The sequence below is a fragment of the Ranitomeya variabilis genome, chromosome 6, assembly GCF_051348905.1.
Source record: "Ranitomeya variabilis isolate aRanVar5 chromosome 6, aRanVar5.hap1, whole genome shotgun sequence".
Taxonomy (NCBI): domain Eukaryota; kingdom Metazoa; phylum Chordata; class Amphibia; order Anura; family Dendrobatidae; genus Ranitomeya; species Ranitomeya variabilis.
In genome coordinates, this window is record NC_135237.1 from 553545179 (window position 1) to 553562183 (window position 17005).

Sequence of the window (17005 nt, forward strand, 5' to 3'; positions counted from 1 at the left end):
GAACCCTTCTTATTATTAGAGCTTCAATGTACAGGCGAAAGACCAAAGAGAACAGGACCCTGCTGACTATATGATTTTACACTCTACTGGAGAGAGAGGATCCTGCTGACCATAAGAGCTTACACTCTACAGGAGAGAGAGAGGACCCCGCTGACCATAAGAGCTTACAGTCTACAGGAGAAAGAGAGGACCCTGCTGACCATAAGAGCTTACACTCTACAGGAGAGAGAGGACCCCACTGTCCATAAGAGCTTACACTCTACAGGAGAGAGAGAGGACCCCGCTGACTATAAGAGCTTACAGTCTACAGGAGAAAGAGAGGACCCTGCTGACCATAAGAGCTTACACTCTACAGGAGAGAGAAAGAGGAACCCGCTGACTATAAAAGCTTACACTCTAAAGGAGAGAGAGAGAGTACTCCACTGACCATAACAGCTTACACTCTACAGGAGAGAGAGGATCCTGCTGACCATAAGAGCTTACACTCTACAGGAGAGAGAGAGGACCCCGCTGACCATAAGAGCTTACAGTCTACAGGAGAAAGAGAGGACCCTGCTGACCATAAGAGCTTACACTCTACAGGAGAGAGAGGACCCCACTGTCCATAAGAGCTTACACTCTACAGGAGAGAGAGAGGACCCCGCTGACTATAAGAGCTTACAGTCTACAGGAGAAAGAGAGGACCCTGCTGACCATAAGAGCTTACACTCTACAGGAGAGAGAGGACCCCACTGACCATAAGAGCTTACACTCTACAGGAGAGAGAAAGAGGAACCCGCTGACTATAAAAGCTTACACTCTAAAGGAGAGAGAGAGAGTACTCCACTGACCATAACAGCTTACACTCTACAGGAGAGAGAGGATCCTGCTGACCATAAGAGCTTACACTCTACAGGAGAGAGAGAGGACCCCGCTGACCATAAGAGCTTACAGTCTACAGGAGAAAGAGAGGACCCTGCTGACCATAAGAGCTTACACTCTACAGGAGAGAGAGGACCCCACTGTCCATAAGAGCTTACACTCTACAGGAGAGAGAGAGGACCCCGCTGACTATAAGAGCTTACAGTCTACAGGAGAAAGAGAGGACCCTGCTGACCATAAGAGCTTACACTCTACAGGAGAGAGAGGACCCCACTGACCATAAGAGCTTACACTCTACAGGAGAGAGAAAGAGGAACCCGCTGACCATAACAGCTTACACTCTACAGGAGAGAGAGGACCCCATTGGCCATAAGAGCTTACACTCTACAGGAGAGAGAGAGGACCCCGCTGACCATAAGAGCTTACACTCTACAGGAGAGAGAGGATCCCACTGACCATAAGAGCTTACACACTACAGGAGAGAGAGAGAGTACCCCACTGACCATAAGAGCTTACACTCTACAGGAGACAGAGGACCCCGCTGACCATAAGAGCTTACACTCTACAGGAGAGAGAGAGAGAGGACCCCGCTGACTATAAGAGCTTACACTCTACAGGAGAGAGAGAGGACCCCACTGACCATAAGAGCTTACACTCTACAGGAGAGAGAGGACCCCACTCACAATAAGAGCTTATACTCTACAGGAGAGAGAGAGGACCCCACTGGCCATAAGAGCTTACAGTCTACAGGAGAAAGAGAGGACCCTGCTGACCATAAGAGCTTACACTCTACAGGAGAGAGAGGACCCCACTGACAATAAGAGCTTACACTCTACAGGAGAGAGAGAGGACCCTGCTGACTATAAGAGCTTACAGTCTACAGGAGAAAGAGAGGACCCTGCTGACCATAAGAGCTTACACTCTACAGGAGAGAGAGAGAGGAACCCGCTGACTATAACAGCTTACACTCTACAGGAGAGAGAGAGGACCCACGCTGACCATAAGAGCTTACACTCTACAGGAGAGAGAGGAACCCACTGACCATAAGAGCTTACACCCTACAGGAGAGAGAGAGAGTACCCCACTGACCATAAGAGCTTACACTCTACAGGAGAGAGAGGACCCCACTGACCATAAGAGCTTACACTCTACAGGAGAGAGAGAGAGGAACCCGCTGACTATAAGAGCTTACACTCTACAGGAGAGAGAGAGGACCCCGCTGACCATAAGAGCTTACACTCTACAGGAGAGAGAGGACCCCACTGACCATAAGAGCTTACACCCTACAGGAGAGAGAGAGAGTACCCCACTGACCATAAGAGCTTACACTCTACAGGAGAGAGAGAGGACCCCACTGACCATAAGAGCTTACACTCTACAGGAGAGAGAGGACCCCACTCACAATAAGAGCTTATACTCTCCAGGAGAGAGAGAGGACCCCACTGACCATAAGAGCTTACACTCTACAGGAGAGAGAGAGGACCCCGCTGACTATAAGAGCTTACACTCTACAGGAGAGAGAGGACCCCACTGACAATAAGAGCTTATACTCTACAGGAGAGAGAGAGGACCCCACTGACCATAAGAGCTTACACTCTACAGGAGAGAGAGAGGACTCCGCTGACCACAAGAGCTTACACTCTACAGGAGAGCGAGAGAGGACCCCGCTGACCATAACAGCTTACACTCTACAGGAGAGAGAGGACCCCACTGACAATAAGAACTTATACTCTACAGGAGAGAGAGAGGACCCCACTGACCATAAGAGCTTACATTCTACAGGAGAGAGAGAGGACTCCGCTGACCATAAGAGCTTACACTCTACAGGAGAGAGAGAGGACCCTGCTGACCATAACAGCTTACACTCTACAGGAGAGAGAGAACCCCAGTGACAATAAGAGCTTATACTCTGCAGGAGAGAGAGAGGACCCCACTGACCATAAGAGCTTACACTCTACAGTAGAGAGAGAGGACCCCGCTGACGATAAGAGCTTACACTCTACAGGAGAGAGAGAGGACCCCACTGACCATAAGAGCTTACACTCTACAGGAGAGAGAGAGGACCCCACTGACCATAAGAGCTTACACTCTACAGGAGAGAGAGAGGACCCCACTGACCATAAGAACTTACACTCTACAGGAGAGAGAGAGGACCCCACTGAATATGAGTGATTATATTTTACAGACAAGAGAAAGGACCTCTATGGCCATAAGTGCTTACATTTTACATTAGAGAGAGGACCCCACTGTCCATAAAAGCCAAACACTTACCCTGTGACTCTGAAGATGGAAAATGACTCTGCAATTTGTGTTCCATTGGGAATCATTGATTTGTAATGGCCCAGGCATTTTCCATACAATACTAGATATGATAGTCCACATGATTTCACATCTCCCATCTGCAGGGAATTATGGGGAGACCTCCTGGCAATGAAAAGTAACATTTGCCTAACCCTAACTTGTTATTGTGAAGTGCATATTGAATCTCAAAATATTCAAATTAGCACGCAACCGGAAATTTCAGGAAATTTGACATGAACTTGATTCTCTGAGGATCGACCTGCTCATTTCTAGTGGTAAAGACTTGGTTTAGAACAGTGAAGGGTTACACAGTCAAGGGTTACACTGAGGCAGCTGACTTGTGATACAGGAGAAAGTGTGACATAATTTATAGTGATAAACAAATAAGGAATGGGGGTTGTGTGACATGGAGGAAAAATGATAAGGTCAGTTTTGTCCACATTGCATTTTAGAAAGTGTGATGAGAAGAAAAAACATATGTCTGATAGACATTCTGGAATGCTGGACAGCAAAGAGGTGACAACTCAGCGAGTGGTGTAAATTTGAATGTGATCAGCATATAGGTGGTACTGGAAGCTGTGGGACTTTTTCAGTTGTCCTAGGTCAAAGGTATAGATGGAGAAAAGCAGGGATCCCAGGACATAGCTTTGAGAGGCACCAACAGAGAGAGAGAGCGAGAGGAGGAGGTAGCATGGAAATGGGAGATGCTGAATGTATGGTTAGTGAGGTTTGAAAAGATCTAGAAGAGGACAAGGTCTGTGATGACAAGGGATGAGATGATCTAATCTCTGTTTGAAGGCACAGATCATATTAATAGAAGGAGTTCAGTGAAGTATTTGTTAGCTTTGGCAGTAAATTGTTTAATAATTTTGGTCAGGGCTGATTAAGTGGAGTGATTGGGAAGTAAATCCAATTGTAGGTTGTTAAAAACTATGCTAGATGACATGCGAGATAAACGTTCAATGTGGACATGCTTTAGAAGAGTATGGAAGTGAACATTAGTAGCAAAATGGGGCAATAGCTGTAGACGTTGGGTCGAGAGATGATCCCTACAGGATAGGAGTGATTGTTGCATGTTTGAAAGCAGAAGAGATTACACCAGAGGTTAATAATAAGTTGAAGAAATGGCTTAGGGCTGAGATAAGTATGGTGGTAAGATTGTGGAGGAGGTAGGGTGAGGTAGGGTCAAGCACCAAAGTGTTATGTGGGAAGAGCATTGGTCTATTTGCAAAGGAGTTGTGTTGTTTAAAGATTAAAGCTTTGTCTGATGTGGCTAATCTTGTTTTTGAAGTATGAGGAACAGTCTTCTGCAGAAATGAAGGAGATCAGACGGGGCATCAATGAATAGAGAAGGGTATTAAAAATGTTAAATAAATGTTTAGGATTAAGGGATAAAGACGATATGAGAGTTGCAAAGTAGTAATGTTTAGCAGAGGTGAGGGAAGAAGATTTACTATTGCAAGCAAATTATGGGATTACTTTTGAATCAATACAAGACAAGGCAGAATACATTACCATATTGTTAACCCGCATAGTGGCAAAGTACTTAAAGCTGGGTTATACAGAGCTGTAGAAAATCCAAGTGTCACACCATTCATGGCCAGTTCATTTAAAAGTTCTCCCCTTAATAAAGCAATATTTACACAAAGGCTTTTTGGAGACAGTAGTTTTTCAATTGTTGTCAAATCATTAGCATGCCCTTTGCATTTTTGGCATATCTAGTAAATATGAGTGAATTTATTTAATGCAAACTAAACTTGTGTCAAATTTTAAGGAATCTGTTGAACTCGGAATGAAAAAAATGACATCTGCCAGAGAAGACTCACATGATTGTAGGAGTGGTCCTGATGGCTGCCTCCTAATAGCTTGCATGTGCCAATCAGAAGGGAATTTCAAAGCCTGTATAAAAGGAGAGGCAGGGAATACAGCAGCTTTTTTATGTAAATCTATATAGTGGTCATTATGGTTTTATCTGGTGAGGTGGATCCAATAAGTCATAGGTCAAGGAGAGCAGCAGGATTAGAAATGGACAGTACGCTGATCACAAAGGGCCAGGACAGCAGACTGTGAAGGATGGTAGATGGGCAAGCAAAGCTGGAATTAGTAGATTAATTTGTTTAACAGTACATATAGAGAAGTAACTTAGAGGACAGTGGCAGCTTGAATGTCGCAACACCCGCAAGGGGGAAAAATGATCTAGCAGACACGTTTCAGACGATAATGACTAAAGATCTTAACGTCTGAAACCCGTCTGCTATACCCTTGTAGGGTTTGTCACATTCATCCATGTTTTCAGAGGATCCTTGAAGCTGAACTTTTTCTCCATTTGATTCATTTTCCTGATGCACTGCTTGTTTCCCTGGATTTGGGTTCCTCAATGGGTGAGCTGACTTATTTTTTACTTTTTTGACTTTTTCTTACTTATACAGACAGTGTGTGACAACGCTGCAGTGAAAAAGAATTGCAAGGGAAAGAGAGCTACAGATGTTTTACTAGTTACCTTACTTTATCACTTTAGCATTACTAAGACTTTGTTTGCATTATAGAGATTAAATGGGGTAGGATACAGTCCTAAAAGGCCACAGTATTGCACAGGTCCTTTCAGGGCAATTGGAGGCTTTGAAGCACTTTTCGATTCGCAGCTAAACGATTTGCAGATCAAATTATTTTCAAAAATTTGTGAGAAGCTGGCAAATATACATTTCGAAAGACTTGCCCAAGCTCTGATATCCAGTGATGAAGGAACAGGTATAGAGTTAAAACTCCATGCACCTTTTTAGACTTGTGATTCCATGCACAACAGAGCCGTGTGAATGATCGCTAAGTCTAGGAATACATGGACTCTTTGTAGCCCCAGTTTATGAGCTACCAATTCATTAATCAGAAATACTTGAGATGAAAACAACATATGTAAAACTGGAAAATTACATTACAAAAGGTTTCCACGTAGTTTCAGTCTAATGATTTACCTCCATTCCAGCAAGTGATTTCGCTATTATAATTCCAAGTCTCTTTCCATGAGCCTACAAAGATAATACAATTTATTTGAGAACATTTTATTATTTTCTTTTTCTTTTAAAAACATATTTTGCTAAAATACTCTAAAAGTTTAGTACTTTTCTTGTCCAAAAGATTAGTCATAATCATAACTGTTCAAGATGAGTCACTGCAATAGATCTTTGAGTCGAGCTGAGATGAATCAAGAATTATCACATTTGTATATTTGAACATCAAAAATGAAGAAAAAAAGCGATAAGCATCCACAGCAACCAATAAAGTGCAGCGAAAGTACCAGCTGCTATAGTAACTATTAAAAAGAATGGGCCTCGCAGTGTGCGGTTTCTAAGATACAAGTATATTATTAAACAGGATATATTTATTCCCAAGAATTATACCTGTAGGATATCTTAAAACTGCTTCTGAAAATTAATCTATCGAAGGAGGGCTATGTGTTTGATAATAAATGTACTACTGGAAATGCTACTGGATGGTTTTAAATAATTCACTTCTCTAGCCAAGTGTCAAAGTGGCAGTTTTCTCACTGTTTTTAGAGCAATACAAAATGTTTAGTGAACAAGTTAATTAACCCCTTAGTGACAGAGCCAATTTGGTACTTAATGACCGAGCCAATTTTTACAATTCTGACCACTGTCACTTTAAGAGGTTATAACTCTGGAACGCTTTATCGGATCCCACTGATTCTGAGATTGTTTTTTCGTGACATATTGTACTTCAAGATAGTGGTAACATTTCTTCGATATTACTTGCGATTATTTATGAAAAAAATGGAAATATGGCGAAAATTTTTAAAATTTTGCAATTTTCAAACTTTGTATTTTTATGCCCTTAAATCAGAGAGATATGTCACGAAAAATAGTTAATAAATAACATTTCCCACATGTCTACTTTACATTAGCACAATTTTGGAAACAATTTTTTTTTTGTTAGGGAGTTATAAGGGTTAAAAGTTGACCAGCAATTTCTCATTTTTACAACACCATTTTTTTTAGGGACCACATCTCATTTGAAGTCATTTTGAGGGGTCTATATGATAGAAAATAACCAAGTGTGACACCATTCTAAAAACTGCACCCCTCAAGCTGCTCAAAACCACATTCAAGAAGTTTATTAACCCTTTACGTACTTCACAGGAACTGAAACAATGTGGAAGAAAAAAATGAACATTTAACTTTTTTTTTGCAAACATTTTATTTCAGAACCATTTTTTTTAATTTTCACAAGTGTAAAAACAAAATTTAACCACAAATTTTGTTGTGCAATTTTTCCTGAGAACGCCGATACCCCATATGTGGAGGTAAACCACTGTTTGGGCGCACCGCAGAGCTTGGAAGTGAAGGAGCACCGTTTGACTGTTTCAATGCAGAATTGGCTGGAATTGAGATCAGACGCCATGTCGCGTTTCGGGAGCCCCTAATGTGCCTAAAAAGTGGAAACCCCCCACAAGTGATACCATTTTGGAAACTAGACCCCTTAAGGAACTTATCTAGATGTGTGGTGAGCACTTTGAACCCCCAAGTGCTTCACAGAAGTTTATAACGTAGAGCCGTGAAAATAAAAAATCGCATTTGTTTTCACAAAAATGATTTTTTAGCCCACAAATTCTTATTTTCACAAGGGTAACAGGAGAAATTAGACAACAAAAGTTGTTGTGCAATTTCTCCTGAGTACGTCAATACCCCATATGTGGGGGTAAACCACTGTTTGGGCGCACCGCAGAGCTTGGAAGTGAAGGAGCACCGTTTGACTTTTTCAATGCAGAATTGGCTGGAATTGAGATCGGATGCCATGTCGCGTTTGGAGAGCCCCTGATGTGCCTAAACAGTGGAAACCCCCCACAAGTGATACCATTTTGGAAACTAGACCCCTTAAGGAACTTATCTAGATATTCGGTGAGCACTTTGAACCCCCAAGTGCTTCACAGAAGTTTATAACGTAAAACCGTGAAAATAAAAAATCACATTTTTTCTACAAAAATGATTTTTTGCCCCCAAATTTTTATTTTCACAAGGGTAACAGGAGAAATTAGACAACAAAAGTTGTTGTGCAATTTCTCCTGAGTACGTCAATACCCCATATGTGGGGGTAAACCACTGTTTGGGCGCACCGCAGAGCTTGGAAGAGAAGGAGTGTCGTTTTACTTTTTCAATGTAGAATTGGCTGGAATTGAGATCGGACGCCATGTCACGTTTGGAGAGCCGCTGATGTGCCTAAACAGTGGAGACCCCCCACAAATGACACCATTTTGGAAACTAGACCCCTTAAGGAACTTATCTAGATGTGTGGTGAGCACTTTAAACCCCCAGGTGCTTCACAGAAGTTTATAACGTAGAGCCGTGAAAATAAAAAAATCGCATTTTTTCTACAAAAATGATTTTTTGCCTCCAAATTTTTATTTTACCAAGGGTAACAGGAGAAAATGGACACCAGAAGTTGTTGTACAATTTGTCATGAGTACGTCGACACCCCGTATGTGGGGGTAAACCACTGTTTGGGTGCATGGCTGAGCTCGGAAGCAAAGGAGCGCCATTTGACTTTTCAATGCAAAATTGACTGGAATTGAGATCGGACGCCATGTCGCGTTTGGAGAGCCTCTGATGTGCCTAAACAGTAGAAACCCCCCAAAAGTGACCCCATTTTGGAAACTAGACCCCCCATGGAACGTATCTAGATGTGTAGTGAGAACTTTGAATGCCCAAGTGCATCACAGAAGTTTATAATGCAGAGTCGTGAAAATAAAAAATATTTTTTTTTTAACAATAAAGATTTTTTAGCCCCCAAGTTTTTATTTTCACAAGGGTAGCAAGAGAAATTGGACCCCAAAAGTTGTTGTCCAATTTGTCCTGAGTATGCTGATACCCCATATGTGGGGGTAAACCACTGCTTGGGCGCACGGCAGAGCTCGGAAGAGAAGGAGTGCCATTTTGGAATTCAGACTTTGATAGAATTGTCTGTGGGTGTTATGTTGCGTTTGCAGAGCCCCTGATGTACCTAAACAGTAGAAACCCCCCACAAGTGACCAAATTTTGGAAACTAGACCCCCTAAGGAACTTATCTAGATATGTGGTGAGAACTTTGAATGCCCAAGTGCTTCACAGAAGTTTATAATGCATAGTAGTGAAAATAAAAAATATTTTTTTTCCCACAAAAAAGATTTTTTTAGCCCCCAAATTTTTATTTTCACAAGGGTAACAAGAGAAATTGGACCCCAAAAGTTGTTGTCCAATTTGTCCTGAGTACGCTGGTACCCAATATGTGGGGGTAAACCACTGTTTGGGCGCACGGCAGAGCTCGGAAGAGATGGAGCGCCATTTTGGAATTCAGACTTTGATAGAATTGTCTGTGGGTGTTATGTTGCGTTTGCAGAACCCCTGATGTACCTAAACAGTAGAAACCCCCCACAAGTGACCAAATTTTGGAAACTAGAACCCCTAAGGAACTTATCTAGATATGTGGTGAGAACTTTGAATGCTCAAGTGCTTCACAGAAGTTTATAATGCAGAGTAGTGAAAATAAAAAAATATTTTTTTTCCCACAAAAAAGATTTTTAGCCCCCAAGTTTTTATTTTCACAAGGGTAACAGGGGAAATTGGACCACAAAAGTTGTTGTCCAATTTATCCCGAGTACGCTGATGCCCCATATGTGGGGGTAAACCACTGTTTGGGCGCACGGCAGAGCTCAGAAGGGAGGGAGCACCATTTGACTTTTTTAACGCAAAATTGGCTGTCGTGTTTGGAGACCCCCCTGATGTACCTAAACAGTGGAAACCCCCAAATTATAACTCCAACCCTAACTCCAACACACCCCTAACCCTAATCTTAACCTGATCCATAATCCTAATCACAACCCTAACGATAATCACAACCCTAACCCCAAAACAGCCCTAATCTCAACCCTAACCATAACCCTAATCAAAACCCTAAATCCAACACACCCCTAACCCTAATCCCAAACGTAACCGTAATCCCAACCCTAATCCAAACCCTAATCCCAACTCTAACCCTAACTTTAGCCCCAACCCTAACCCTAACTTTAGCCCCAACCCTAACCATAACTTTAGCCCCGTCGTCACAAAAAAAGTTCAATGTAACCTTTTTTTTGTACGTCGCGTCCGCCATTTCCGCGCATGCGTGGCCGTAACTCTGCCCCCTCCTCCCAGGACATAGACTGGGCAGCGGATGCGTTGAAAAACTGCATCCGCTACCCACGTTGTGCACAATTTTCACAATGTGCGTCGGTACGTCGGGCCGACGCATTGCGACCGCCCCGTACTGACGCAAGTGTGATAGAAGCCTAAGGCATCTTTCACACTAGCATCGTACTCGGCCCATCGCAGTGTGCCGGGCCGACGTACCGACGCTAGCGTTGTAAGCGCCGCACAACGGGTGCAGCGGATGCTGTTTTTTCAACGCATCCGCTGCCCCATTGTGAGGGGAGGCGAGGGCGGAGTTCCAGCCGCGCATGCGCGGTCGGAAATGGCGGACACGTCACACAAAAAAGTTACATGTAGCTTTTTTTGTGCCGACGGTCCGCCAAAGCACGACGCATCCGTCGCACGACGGATGCGACATGTGGCAATCCGTCGCAATGCGTCGCTAATGCAAGCCAATGGAGAAAAAACGCATCCTGCAAGCACTTTTGCAGGATGCGTTTTTTCTCTGACGCATTGTGACGGAAGCCAAAAAACGCTAGTGTGAAAGTAGCCTAACCCTAACCCTAGCCCTAACCCTAACCCTAAATTTAGCCCCAACCCTAACCCTAGCCCTAACCCTAACCCTAACTCTAGCCCTAACCCTAGCCCTAACCCTAACCCTAACCCTAACTCTAACCCTAACCCTAACCCTAACTCTAACCCTAACCCTAACCCCAACCCTAACCCTAACTCTAACCCTAACCCTAACCCTAACCCTAACCCTAATTTTAGCCCCAACTCGTCTTCTCCTGCCGGCCGGCAGATGGCAGCAGATGGCGGGCGCACTGCGCATGCGCCCGCCATAAGGAAAAAGCCGGCTGGCAGGAGAAGACAGAAGAGGACCCAGGGACACCGGGTGAGTATGTTAGGGTCCCCGAATCCCCCTATTTCTCTGTCCTCTGATGTGTGATCACATCAGAGGACAGAGAAATACAGATCGCTTTTTTTTTTTTTTTTTTTTTGCGGTCGCCGGTAAACTGTTAATTACCGGCGATCGCAAAACAGGGGTCGGTGCAAACCGACCCCGATCATGTTCTTTGGGGTCTCGGCTACCCCCGGCAGCCGAGACCCCAAAGATCTTCCGGGTGCCGGGTGGCGGGCGTACTGCGCGTGCGCCCGCCATTTTTTCCCGGAAAAAAGATGGCGGGGCCCATGGGGACCCACGAGGAGCACCGAGGGAGATAGGTGAGTATTGGGCGGCTACCGGAGGCCATCGGGGACCCTATTTCTCTGTCCTCCAATGTGCGATCACATCGGAGGACAGAGAAATTAAACGGCACATCGCGTTTTTTTTTTTTTTTGTTGCGACCGCCGGTAAACGGTTAATTACCGGCGATCGCAACTCGGGGGTCGGTAAAAAACCCCCGAATCATGTTCTCTGGGGTCTCGGCTACCCTTGGCAACCGAGACCCCAGAGAAAATCCGACTCTGGGGGGCGCTATTCACTTTTTCCACAGCGCCGTTAATTAACGGCGCTGTGGTTTAAGTACCCTTAGCGGCCGCCGTTAAAAGGCGTATCGGCGGTCGTTAAGGGGTTAAACAGCTCAGAAAACTACAATGGAAAATTAATGAGTATTTTATCTTTTTTTTAGAAAAATAATCAAGGATCCTAAAGAAAAGACAGAAATTGTTTATAACCACTTTTCTCATTTCTTTTTTTTTTAATTTTTGTCAAATAATTCTCAATATTGCAAAGCCTCTAATTGCCCTCAAAACAGGTGTAGAACACTAAAAGATCTCCTATGACTGATTTCAACCTCTCTTGAGCTCATCAATGAAGCCACAGTCACCGATCTCAACCTCTCTGACTAGGTGAAAACAAATGGTAAATGGTGTTAAATAACACGCTAATTGATAACATGCAGCAGTTTTACACTTTGTAGGCTACTTAAATTGTGGAAACGGTACTAAAATTATCCCTTTTGTGGGTAGATGACTGAATTGCTGATGTTTATACATAGATGGTGCAAACAGAAGTACTTGTGGCTTTTTCACACAGAGTTGGACAAAAAGTTATCCTTGTTTGGTGAAGTTTCAAGAGCTTATTTGCTAACTGAAAAAAGTAAAAGTTATTTTCCAAGGTGTCTAAAAATTATCCCTTTATTTTGGAAGAAAAAGCATGTGTGCTCAGCTTATGGTTGTTTCCTCAACACAACCATGGATGGATATTTGCTGCTGCAACAATAAATTAGAACAGAATAATGTATAGAGAATCATTAGTCAACTGATAATAAGGACAGACAACCAAGATGTATGAAAATGAGATACTTTTATAATATAGCCAAACACTGCAAACATATCCATCCACCTCACAGGTGTAGCATATCAAATTGCTGATTAGACAGCATGATTATTGCGTAGGTGGGGCTAAGGATAGCCACAATAAAAGACCACTCTAAAATGTGCAGTTTTACAGTATTAGGCTAGTCTCACACATCCAGATAATTCCGGTACCGGAAAAATCGGTACCGGAGTTATCCGTGCCCGTGTGTCCGTGTGCTCACGTGGCACATCAGTGTGGCACACGGGCGGCAGCCGTGTGCCGCCCGAGTGCCAACTGAGGACCACACGGACCATACAGGAGACAGCACTAGAGTTAAGTGCTGTCCCCTGCTTTTGGTGCTGAAGCCGTCATTCATTCCTTCTCCCCAGCAGCGTTCGCTGGAGAAAAGGAATGAAAAATCAAGGTTTTGTTATTTTTTTTGTGTTTAAAAAAAAGTTTGTGGTCACAAACCAACTCCCACCTCCTGTGCACCAGCCCGCTTGCATTAAAATACTCACCCAGCTCCCGGGATGCCTCCTCTCAGCGCCGGCAGCTTGTCCTGTGTGAGCGGTCACGTGGTACCGCTCATTACAGCGATGAATATGCGGCTCCACCCCTATGGGAGGTGGAGCCGCATATTCATCACTGTAATATGCGGTACCACGTGACCGCTCACACATGACGAGCAGCCGGCGCTGAGAGGAGGCATCACGGGAGCTGGGTAAGTATTTCTCTGTAAGCGGGCGGGCGCACAGGGGGTGGGGAGGGGTGGGAGGCGGGAGGTAACTCCCAAACTTTATTTTTAAAGAAAAAAAAGCAAAATGTCATTTTCAATCTCTTCTGTTCTGCAACCGCTGCTTTCAGCCGAGCAGGACAGAAGGAATGAATGCCGCCTTCAGCACCACAAGCAGGGGGGACAGTGCTTACTGTAGCGCTGTTTCTCCTGTGGCGGTATGTGCACATGGAGGGGAGTGCACGTGTGCGGGATGCTTTGCGGACCGTGCTGCCGGAGAAAAATGGATATGTCTCCGTGTTTTGCACATGGACACATGGTGCGTGAAAACACGGAGACATGTGCATAGACCCATTCATTTGAATGGGTCTATGTGTGTCAGTGTCTCCGGTACGTGAGAAAACTGTCACTACACATACCGGAGCCACTGACATGTGAAACCGGCCTTAGAGGGTTCTGGACGGGGGTAAAAAAACAGTCAGTATCTGTAATGAATACCAATTGTCTCAAGTAGCGCAACACATCTCCTTCGCATAGAGTTGATCAGGTTGTTGATTGTGGCATGTGCAATGTTGGTCCACTCCTCTTCAATGGCTGTAAAATGTTGCTGGATTTTGGCAGGAGCTTGAGCACACTAGTCTGTATGGAATACCTAGTGTACATGCACAGACCCTAAACACTGAATACTCCAGGAAGTCCTTGCTACTGTTTTCATTCGGCACCCCAAACATCTGGTGTTTCCCATGCTGTCATTAGCATGACAGCACTAGAAAAACTGGCAACTCTGCTATGCGGTAAGATCATTACCGCTGGTCAGATAGCTGCGGTTCCCACACTGTCAGATGACAGCTCTCGCTAATATCAGTGAGAGCAGGCACAATTGATGGGAGTATTCAACAGCCGCCACCTGTATAAATAATAATTATAAATAAATAAATAAAATGATGTGTGGTCTGTTCTTTTATAGATAACCAGTGCAGGCAAAACTGATAGTTGTCAGCTTTATCATGGCTGTTTATCAAGAAAAGAGAATCTCACCCTGTTTTTTTAATCATTTAAACAATCTTAAAAACAGAGAAAGGTCTTCTCTATTTTTTACAACCAGCCAAGTTATTTCAAAAAGCTGAAGGATGGTATTCTCAGACTGGTAAGGAGCTATGGATATTGAACCCTCAGCCTAAAAATAGCAGCTCACAGCCGCCTCTGAAAAGGCACAGATATTACATGCTCCAAATCTGGCCCTTGGCCTCACTTTTCCCATTAGCCCTGGTGTAGTTGAAAGTGGGTTAATAGTTGTGGGGTTGATGTCAGCTGTTTTATGGCTGCTGACATCAAGCCCAGTGGTAAGTAATGGAGAGGCGTCTATGAAAAGAACCTATTAATAACCCATATTTAGATTGTAAAAAAACCAAAAACAAACACAGCTGGAATAAAATCTTTTAATTTAAATATTGACAAACAATAACTAAAAATTAAAAAGCACAGTTATACTCACCTTTACTCCTAATCAGTTGAAGCCCATGTCACCTGTAAAAACACAAAACACAAACAGCAATAATACTCACCTGTGCAACTAAACCACTGATACCCATGTTCCATGGAAAAAAGAAAAAAGTGAACAACCATATCCCTCACCTGTCTGACATGAAGATAATCCATACTGTCCCATGACAAGCTGAATGATTTGGATAGCGGTCACATCAGTAATGCGACCACTATCCCCGCCAGTCAGAACACACTTACACAGGAGCATAATCTTTCCTGCTGTGTGTAGCGCTGAATAACCAGCAATGATAAAGTTGGCAGCTGAGGGTTGCAGCCTGCAGCTGACAGTTTTGCATGTGCTGTTTATAAAAAAAAAAGACCACAAGTCATTTTTATTTATTTATTTACAGCACAGTCGTCAGCTGATAAATACTATCATCAGCGGTGTCTTCTCTCACTGTTATCAGCAACAGAAGCCATAGGCTGATGATAGTACTACTCTCTCATCTTTCGATGCCTGTGTCCGGTGTTAATCTTTTTACCATCAGTTATAAATGCTGGCTCATGCTGTCATGTGACACTGTGGAAAACACATCTCTCTGACTGGCGGGAATCCTCTTATCGCTGATCAGAGGCCGTATTTGCAGATGACAGCGTGGCAAACAACTTATGTTCAAGTCTCCCCAATTTGTCTGAAGGGGATCTGGGTTTTGATTCCGGTACCATTCTGTTAACCAGACAAAACTGTTTTTAGTTGTTTGGCCTAACCGGCCGGACCCAAACATCCATAGATTCACCCATCACTAGTCATGGATGAATGGCAGAACAATGAGTCTCAGCATCTCATCGCGATATCTCTGCATTCAATGTGACATCAATAAAAATTACCTGTGTTCGTTGTCCATAACATGCACCTGCCCACTAATAATATTATATCAACTTTTAAAATAAACAATTAAAATTTAGTAATAGGTTCTTTTGTAAGCCACATATACCTATAAAGCCTGAGAATGTGCCTGATCAGGACCCGGGTAAATGGCGCAGACCTGACCTAATTTAAAAAGTATTATGCGTGAATGAGATTAGCAAATCTCTGAGGCAAATCCAGTTTACCTTGAATTTCTTTTTTTTTGCGATTCGATTAAAATGAAATTACGTAGCAGCATCATATGTTAGTGCACCAGCATTTAGCACCTCAATTTTGGATGTATGCACTAGAATGTTGCCGCCGTTGGTATTTTGTTTTTTGTTCACTTTGCGCCAAATAAAAAAAGTAACGAACACATGAAAAAAGAACATGCAAAATGTTCCCCCTCTAAAAAATGGGTAAACTATAATGCAAAAAAATTAATGTAAAAAAAGTTTTGAAAAAAATCTGCTGAAATATTTCTTGGATTTGGCCAGGAAATATTCCTAATTCCAGGAATATAGAGCTGAAGAGGACACATGGAGCATTGGATGATGGATTTCGGTGGCTGGCAGGTGAGTTTTTTTTTTTTTCATCCGTCTACAATTTAACAAAATAGTGAAACAAAGCAAATTGCAAAAGTTAAGAAGATTCAGAATTACATTTTTTTGTCAAATGCAAAACAAAATGAATTCACTAATGAAGAAATCACAAGTGGTGACATGGACTTCTCCCCTATTCCAGGATTATTTGTAAAAAAAAGTATTATTTTTTTATGTTGTTTTGGATGCACTAACTGAAAAAATGGTTACAATGTAACTATAATACGCACACCGATATTTCTTTTTTTTTACTTTTTGCAAATTAGGTAGATGCGAGTACAGCGCTGTAGTAAAGTGAATTTCATCAGTAAATTCTTGCCTTCTAATAGCTCAAATCTGAATCCATTGAGAAACATTCTTCTTATCTTTAATCAGTGGAGCAGGCAACAGAATGGGCCATTTCATAGCCCTTTCCTGTGACTGGGAGCAGGTGCTAGCAATTCATTAATTAGACTTTTTTTTTTTAGGAGCGAGTGAACAGAATTGAAATTAGCAAACACAACTGGTGGTAATAGGAAATATAAAACCTTGATTGGAGCTCTGCAATTGAAATTCTCCTCCGCTTTCTGCCACAGCGTCTTCCGGTGAACAAGCCGGCACCTTACAGATGTGTGTAATATAGTCGTTCATTATTCATCCTAT

The 17005-nt window shown here is 43.0% G+C and overlaps 1 long non-coding RNA gene across 1 annotated transcript in view; it reads right to left on the reverse strand.

Moving 5' to 3' along the window:
• Positions 1 to 17005, reverse strand: part of LOC143781626 (uncharacterized) — a 321470-nt gene that overhangs the window by 158539 nt on the left and 145926 nt on the right. The window contains exon 2 of the long non-coding RNA XR_013216781.1: positions 6132 to 6185. This is a non-coding gene — a long non-coding RNA (uncharacterized LOC143781626). The remainder of the gene's footprint in view (positions 1 to 6131; positions 6186 to 17005) is intronic.